Genomic DNA, 6,000 nt, shown 5'->3' with positions numbered 1-6,000 from the left:
AATAGTAAACAATCTTACGTTGCTAAACGGTGTCATGAAATGTTCCTTTTCTGGCATTACTTCAGCATCCGTATACCAAACAAGTTTGCAGCATGTTTTAAAGATAAAATTTCTAAAGTTTTTGTGCTTGGCATTGATATTTTATATAATCGCAATTGTGGTTGTCAAATCCGGGTGGGCGAAAAAAATTTCATTTCGTGAGCCCGCGTCTTTCCGCTGACTTTGACAACCAAAATCCGCTCATGTTTTTGACCACGCGGCCGCGCGATAATAATTTATAGTAATTTGGTTGACGTTTCCCCTCCAGTTATTATAGAACTCAATGGCAGAACATGAATATATGAATATGTCCCCCCCCCCTCAATTAACGAGTCTTACTCCACTGTGTTTGATATTTGTTCAGTGAGGATGTTCTCTTGATTAAAGGAAGATTTTAGATAATTTTGTAAAGCCTCTCTGGATTTAGAAGGCGACAGGTTTAATTTTGAATACTGTCTAAGTCGTTGGATTTATTTAAAAAATCTACCCAAAGCAATGGATCGATGCTGCTTGCCGGAAATGGAAAAGACAGGAGAGGAAAAAGTTGTGTAAGGTCAATTTTCATTTAATTTAATTTAGTATCTATTATGTTTCACAATGAGAATCATAGGTAGGTGAGATATATCAGCTCAATGGCTAGCTTTCTGTATGGCAAGCCGTACATGACAAAAGTCCATTGGATACACAATATATTGTGTATCCAATTGTATATCGATTACTTTAAACGCGTAAGGTCGAGAAAGTTATACTGGCAATCCAAACATATATACCAGTGATTAAGAAAAATAATACAACACACGAGACAAATATAACATTATGCAAAACGAATACGTTTATCATCCAAATGCATATATAAGACGAGACGAATATAAACACCCGCTTCGTCTTAGGCATATGGCTAATAGCCGTATTTTAGTGCTAAAACAATGACTTATACCCAATCCTCTAGATATCTAACTGCCGTTGTCACGGTGAGGCAAATTTTATTCGCGGGCGCCATCTTGAAAGGTGGCAAAAAACATAACACGCAAAATACGGTAGTATAGTTTACATGTCAAACTGACTCAAATATATGGTTGAAAAACGTTGAAAGCAATCAATCTTAAAAGCAAACACAGGTATAACATCCTCAAGTCTAAAACAACGTTCAAGAAGCACATTTTAGCTGCAAAGCGCGTAATTTTCGATTTTTCATGGTCAAATCGTGCGCCGCGTATGGATGTACAAATCGCTTTTTGAAAGAGAGTAACATAGCTTTTCACAAATTTCCCATTGAAAATAAGGACCTCTGTAAAGATGGGTCATTGCTATGAAACGAAAAAACTTTACCCCAAACGCAAACAGCTTTCTTTGCAGCGATCATTTTTTGCACGATGATTATAACACTGAAAATGCCTATAAACGCAAGTTAAAGTCAGTGAACTCCATATATATGTATATCTGGAATGATAACGACAATACATTTTATAGATAAAAAGTTGAAGCCAAAGTCCTAGTCTCTTGCGCGGTTTGTACGTCAGTTCCAGTCCTTCAAAGTCGAATATTCACGCGGTTTGTACGTCAGTATCATTCCCTGAGTGCCAAGCATACACGGCCAATATAAATTTGAATACAAATTGCAAAAGCATAAACATATAAACAACATCACGACAAACAACACACGAGGCCAACTCTTCGCAAAAGGTTATTTTTTACAGCTGAAACTTTACTACAGTGAGTTCGTTGTAACTTACAACTTGTAACGAGGAAAAGCCAACTGAAAATTAAACTTTATGCTAAAAAGGCAATACAATAAGAAAATATGACGAGAAAATATTCAAGCAAAAAATTTTCTTTCGTCGGAAGGTAAATTTTCAAACGGTGTCAGACAGTGTTTGTCTTTTTTGTCGTTTCAATGGATTTAAAGATCTGTTTTTCCGAAGAAAAAAGAAACTTGAATATCCAGGTTCATAAAAAATGTTGAGTCTATAACTCGCATTTTACTTTTTACAGAGCGATTGTATCTTTCATCGATTTTGATAGTGCTTGAAATACTAAATGGTTGTCATCTCGATATCAGTAATTGAATATCCTTAAAGACTTTGATGTGTTTTAAAGGAAAACCGCAGCGTAAAAGCAGATCGACTAAGTTCACCTCACCCTGCTTCTCGATTTGTCCCTTTGATTCACTTTCCGTGAACCTTTTCATTCCAAAAATTTCGTTATTTTTACGCTCTGATCAAGATCCGAACTCTACCATTACCAAGGGACAAATGATTTAAAAAAATTAAAATGAACACGCGAGAGACTAGAGCCTGACGTGTGATGACGAATGATGACGACAAATATTTTTTTGGCTTCAATTTTTGGCTTCGGTTATCATTCCAGTTATTCAAATGTCGAGTTCACTGGTTAAAGTTAGACGCGATACCTTCAGCGTTCGCTTTTCCGGAGAGACTACTATCTAAAAGTCAAAAGAAAGCCTCCTGCTAGAAAGAGACAGAAACATCATCACCAAGCGCTAAAAAGCTAAAATAGATTTGCTTGAGGAAAGTCATGTTCCTTACAAGGGAACATGATCCTTTCAAATACATTCTGACATACAAAATGTCCCAAGACCACCTTGAGCTGCTGTTTGCATGCATACGTGGTAAGAATGGCTTCAACAATAATCCAGATATTGTACAATTTAAGTCCAGTCTACGAAAAATTCTTTTAAGAAATTCCATCATTGGTTCCAAGCATGCAAACTGTTTGACTTTCGAAAATGAATCTGCTGGTTCTATTTTTTCATTAAAATGGAATAAAAGAAATGCTCCAGCCTTTGAAGTAGAAGAGATGAAACCAAAGGACACACAATATGTCAGTAGTTTAGTTTCTGGATTAGAATCATGTTCACTGTCATCATACAAAGAAGCAATACTTGGATATATTGCTGGGTTTGTTGTAAAAAGATAATCAATAGAATCACCTGTACTGAATGTGCAAGAGCTCTTTTCTTAAGTCAAAAAAATCATCATCAGTTCATGATCATAATTATTCACACTTCCAAACTACTACATCTTTATCTTTAATCAGTTTGAAGAATCGTGGTGGTCTTGTTCTCCCTTCTAATGGTGTGACCAAAATAATATTTGCATCTGAAAGAGCTTTTCAAGTCCTCATTCATGAAACTCGTTCAAAAAACCAAAAAATTTCCAGCAGGAGAAACTTGAAGACTATAATGGTTCATCTTATTAACCAAGAGCTTGCAGAAAAGAGCTTGTTTCCTGAACTCAACGAGCATGATGTTGATCACGAAGCAATAACTGAAGATCTACATTCATCACAGCTTATCAAACAGATCATTGAAAAATACATCAATTTACGACTTTCGACCTATGGTAAGCGATATAATAAAGATATCCTCCACAAAAACAAAATTGGTGTTCGCCAGCAATCTACGAAGCTTGTTTTATTTCAAGGAATCTAGTCGACTTCGATGAACATCCACACCACAACCAAGGAAATGTAAATCCTAAAAAAATAATTAATAGTGGTTTATTGTAAATAGTGAAAATAAGCGCATTTTTACAACGATGCAGTCATATTGTTAATAGATCTAAAATTATGTTGTTCAGGTAAAATAATTCATATAAACCGTAAACGTTGTGTTCAAATCAAAGTTCTGGATAGCTGTTATGCGATTTTGTCGCTTTTTTTCTGTAAATATGTTTTTGGTTTACGATAAAAAAGCATAGAGAACAGCAAAGAAGATGTAAATTAATAAATACTCACGATTAGTAGTTCATACTTATGTAACTCTCAGCCTTTAGTTTATGGTCGCAAAATACACGTTAAGACCGCTCTATCTCAAGTATTTAAAAATTTTACACATTTTAACAATATTAAAGAAATTACTCACCATTTTTAATGCAACTTCAGTAGAACAGCATCATAAAAACGCTCTCAAAGTCGATTTCTCTCAGCACAGACTTAATGTTTTTATATGCCGCCATTGTGCTTTTGCCACCTTTGCAAATGGCGGCCGCGTAGAAATTTGCGTCACTCATTACTATACGAATTTGGCTGAGTCAGGTATCTAGTAGAATGGGTACTAGATCATTGGCTAAAAAGTACTGGCTGATAGCCGTCAAAGTACACGTACGCTGTACGTTCGCGCCAGGCTCCTTTGATGGTTACCGAGCACAGCCTTCGACAGGGGTCTGGTGATTAATAAACATAACCTTATCTTTTCTCTTCGCGTTGTTTCAAACAGACTAGACTATATTGCACACCAAATAGACTCTTCTGGTTCATTTTAAGCAGGATAGGAATCATGTCAAGGTAAAATAATGCTATCCATTGTGATAATTTATCAACAAGTTCATTTTCATTCTAAGATGTATTCTACTTCTATATAAATCTATTTTATAAAGCTCCTTATTTGTCTACATCGCTGTTTTATAACTTTTTCCATATCTGCTCGTTAATCTCACCTTATGGTGAGCATGCATATCTCTGTGCTATAATTTGTGCCAAATTTAGACCTACAAACCGTAGTAATGTTGTAAATATTAGGGAGTTTTAGCAAGAGTACGACTACGAGAACGAGTACGAAATTTGACCGTGTAAGAGAATGGCACGAGGAAGTTTGTTGTCGTTGTCGCTTCGTCAAAATTTAGTTTTAGCTATAAACAACAGAACGAGCCTTTTTATTGTGAAAAACACCGACGTTTGCGAAGCAGCTACGGCTCTATTTGTCAATAGTGATATCAATGACTCGGTAATACTGGTTTTGCGAGAATATAGGACTATTTAGACTGAAAAATCTTCACTATTTTAAGTTTTATGTACGATATATTTGTACTATTTTATTGTTTGTTTACCTTTCACTTTGCGTACGAAATACATGAAAGTTTTGCAGGTCATATTTTCCTTTTTAATGTACATCTGCCCTCAAAAAGGGTTCTAAATTAAAGCCTGGATGCTCGAAAATAGTACTGTAAACTAATTTCTTACAGAATGAAGAAATATACCTACTTTCTTTGCTTAAAAAGACATCGTAGTCGCGACTACGAATTTTTTACAAAACATCGTACTCAGATTGATGACGGCTACGTGTTTTTGTTGTCGCAACAATGTTTTCGCGCCAAATTGACGTAAATCGTACTCGTAGTCGTACTCGTAGGCTCTGCTAAAACTCCCTATTGTGGTTTGTTCGCATACGGATTTTCCCTATATCGCGGGAAATTATGCGGGGCTTTCCCTGAGTATTTCAATACTCAAGAAAAAGATAGTTCCACATGGTTGCAATAACGAATTAAAAATTTTCTCTTCACTCACTTTTCAGCTTTTCAAAACGGTAGAATTGTCCATCAATAGTCAGCCAAAGGAAATCATTTCAAAAGACTGCAAGTTTTACAAAATTTTCAAATAAAAAATAAAATTCATTTACTTTTTTAGTGGAATGAATGGATACCAATTATTTTGTAAAGAAGAAGCTTCTAACGATGGTGAGAATAGCTACGTACACAAAGTTGTCTCTATTAACATTATGCACATTTTATTCTTTTTTTAGACTCCTTAAAGTCTTTGTCATTTCACGCTAGAAATGTTGAATTGGGACAACGATGGCGCTGCCTGGATAAAAGCCAACGAGAAGGCTATATAAATAGGGCAAAGACAGATTGCTCTGTTTTAGACCACGAAACGCGCAAGAAACGGGAGTTGAAAAAATTTTGAAGAAGGTATGTTGATTGGGTCAAAATAAGCGCACAAAATTATTTTGTGATCAGTTCAATTTTATTAATGCTATCGGTGCCATTGTTTAGTTGGATGCTTTGAAAGGAATGAACATTGATTAATTTTCGGGCTGCCGTGGAATCTGGTGTTGAAGTGCATGGCTCAAAGTCTGCCTTACAATATTGCAAAGAAAGAGCATCCCGCTTCATTTTATGCTTTTGTAAACAGCTCTGGAGGTTTGTGGTCCTTACTATACAT

General features: G+C 35.6%; 2 long non-coding RNA genes across 2 annotated transcripts; one reads left to right on the top strand and one right to left on the bottom strand.

Annotated features, from left to right (window-relative positions):
• Positions 1–3,016: 3,016 nt before the first annotated feature.
• LOC124453966 lies at positions 3,017–4,054 on the bottom strand. The gene is made up of 2 exons (XR_006951282.1): positions 3,923–4,054; positions 3,017–3,535 (listed from the first exon to the last, which is right to left on the bottom strand). It is a non-coding gene; the product is annotated as an uncharacterized LOC124453966 (long non-coding RNA).
• Positions 4,055–4,281: 227 nt separating this feature from the next.
• Positions 4,282–5,635, top strand: LOC124453974. Its single transcript, XR_006951286.1, has 3 exons — positions 4,282–4,344; positions 5,464–5,513; positions 5,579–5,635. It is a non-coding gene; the product is annotated as an uncharacterized LOC124453974 (long non-coding RNA).
• Positions 5,636–6,000: the final 365 nt, after the last annotated feature.

Source organism: Xenia sp. Carnegie-2017, unplaced genomic scaffold (assembly GCF_021976095.1).
Source record: "Xenia sp. Carnegie-2017 unplaced genomic scaffold, XeniaSp_v1 HiC_scaffold_28, whole genome shotgun sequence".
Taxonomy (NCBI): Eukaryota; Metazoa; Cnidaria; class Anthozoa; order Malacalcyonacea; family Xeniidae; genus Xenia; species Xenia sp. Carnegie-2017.
This window is presented reverse-complemented; position numbering and strand designations above follow the sequence as displayed.